The sequence below is a fragment of the Phytophthora infestans genome, genomic scaffold (genome assembly GCF_000142945.1).
Source record: "Phytophthora infestans T30-4 supercont1.62 genomic scaffold, whole genome shotgun sequence".
In the NCBI taxonomy this organism is placed as follows: Eukaryota; Oomycota; class Peronosporomycetes; order Peronosporales; family Peronosporaceae; genus Phytophthora; species Phytophthora infestans.
The window spans coordinates 588,770-591,636 of NW_003303697.1; positions in this window are offsets into that span (position 1 = coordinate 588,770).

The following is a 2,867-nucleotide window of genomic DNA, read 5'->3' on the forward strand; positions in this document are numbered from 1 at the left end:
GAGACAACTCTTCCAGGTGATGCGAGAGAACAAGCTCTACGCAAACCTGAAGAAATGTGTCTTCTGCGCACCGGAGATTCCGGTGTTGGGATGCTACGTGAGCAAGAACGGTGTGCGCGCGGATCCCGAGAAGGTATCGTCTATCTGTGCTTGGCCAACGCCGACAAGCCCCACTGAGTTGCGTCAGTGGCTTGGCACGGCCAATTACTTGCACAAGTACACGAAGAATTACGCTGGGTTGATCCAGCCGCTGTCCTCGCTGCTGAAAAAAGACGTGATCTGGGAGTGAAAATCGGACCACCAAGCTGCATTCGACTCGGTGAAGAAGAGCTTGGCGTCTGCGCCGATCCTGAAGCTTGCTGATGACTCGAAGCCATTCCACGTCGTCTGCGACGCGAGCGATTTTGCCATCGGCTGTGCGCTGATGCAGTTTGATGATGACGAACACGAACGCGTTATCAGCTATCAGTCGCACCAACTGAAGCCAGCCGAAAAGAATTACCCGGTCCACGACAAGGAACTCCTGGCAATGCGGTACGCTCTGATCAAATTCAGAGTGTACTTGCTCGGTAAACAGTCGTTCGCGGTTTACACTGATCACGCATCGCTGCGGACAGCGATGAAGAGCCCTCACTTGTCGCAACGGATGGCCCGTTGGCTGTCCTTCTTCTCCGAGTACAACTTCGTTGTTCACTACAAGCCGGGCAAGAATAACATTCTCGCCGACGCGCTGTCTCGGCGTCCGGACTACGATCCCCGTGAAGCGCTAGGACATTAGCTGGCTGATGAGGACGACGACGAATGTGCGGTCTGCGTGTCGTCAGGCATCAACTTGACGTTGACCACGCCCACGATCCCGCTGGGCGACGAGATTGCTACAGCGTACGACGATGACCTTATATACGGTGCCATCATGAAGCACCTGCGTGCTCCTAGTAGTGACACGCTAAGTGCCCTGCGAAGACCACGCGGAATCAGATCAATCGATATCGACTGGACGGCAATCTGCTCAAGTACAGCATCGACAGGTTCGATGGGCCTCGAGTCGTCGTCCCAAACGACGCTGATCTACGTGCGCGCATAATCCACGAGTATCATGACGCCCCGACTGGCGGGTATCTCGGTCGCGAGAAGACGTACACGGCTCTGTCGAGAGACTTCTATTGGCCGCACATGTACAAGTGGGTACGCAAGTGGGTCCGCACATGTGAAACTTGCCAGCGAGTCAAACCGTCTTCGACGTCTCAGGCCCCATTGCGCCCTCTTCCGGTCGCCACGGAAGCCTGGCGCTCCATTTCGATGGACTTCATCTTCGGTCTTCCGCCCGATACAGCCGGGCGTACGGGTGTACTTGTGTTCGTCGATCGTTTCAGCAAGATGGTCCATCTTGTTCCGGTGGCAGTCTCAATCACCGCGGAAGAGTCCGCGGCCCACTTCGTCGACGTGATTTTTCGTCTCCACGGTCTGCCGGAGTCTATCGTGTCCGACCGCGACCCGCGGTTTACATCCGCGTTCTGGTCACGCCTCTTCGAGCTCTTGGGAACCAAATTGCTGATGTCGACTGCGGCACATCCGGAGACGGATGGACAAACAGAACGCGTCAACCGCGTCCTTGAAGACGTTCTTCGCAGCTATGCAACTTCGTACACGAGCTGGAGCTTGTTCCTGCCGCTAGCCGAGTTCGCACCCAACAACGCCGAGCACTCCTCGACGGGTATGACGCCGTTCTTCGTGAACAACGCTCACCACCCACGTGTTCCGGCACTTCTCGCCGTGGGTCACCCCACGGATGCTGGCGGCGCCACCCTTGGTGGGGGAGAACCTCCTTCGGTCGACATGGATGCTGAAGCTGCGGTCAGCCCTACGGACAACGTGTCCGTGTCGTGGTCATCACCGGTACGTGAACCGGTGTCTCAGCACGCACCGGTAGCCTCACCGGTGTCAACAGGTCTACCGGCGCACTCGACTTCAGGGTTATCTTCGGGTGTAGCCAGTGCGAACGCCCTGACTCGCTCTCCGTCCAAGCAGTCCATCGAGCCTCCTCGGCATACTGCATCTCCGATAACGAGATGAACGTCGCAGAACTCGATCGATCCAGGCAGCAAGATTCGTGAGCAAGAAGTTACCACGGCCAACTATACACCGAACCCTCGGTGCTTCCTGCCGATCGCTCGGCAGTTGCGGAATTCGTCATGCAAAGGCTATCCATCACAAGGTTTGTCCGCGACGCACTGCAGAACGCAGTGGACAAGCAAAATGAACAAGCTGATAAGCACGGTCGAAAGAACGTGAATGTATTCAAGATAGGAGATCGCGTTCTCCTATCGACCGAGGGAATACACGCTTCCGCCGTGACCAACCTCGGTGCCAACAAACTTGCTCCACGCTTCATCGGTCCTTTTCGTGTAACCAAGGCTGTGGGCGACGCCTACACCTTGGGCATCCCGTCGTCACTTAGACTCCACCCGACGTTTTACGTCGGGCGACTCAAGCGGTACTTCCCTGCGACGATTCCTGATTCAAGCCAGCAGACGGAGCATGCGTCGGGCGACCAGCCCGACGAGCCAGAAACCCGTCAGCCCCCGGCGCCCGCTCTCGCGGACTATCTCCCTGCTGGGCAGAGCCAAGCACATGCGTCTCCAATCCCCGTAGGCGAGATAACAGCTCCCGATTCGACTGCCGAAGCTCCGACGCGATCTGCTCAGCCCGCCAGGCACGATCTTCCGCCCGCTCAGCCCCAACCTGAGCGTCCAACGCACGGTTCGAAGCTGCCCCACCTCGCCCTGAACGTACAGGGCGTACGCAGTATCATCGTGAAGGCCCACCACCGATAATTGACTCGGTGGGTGATGTGCGCTGGATTGTGG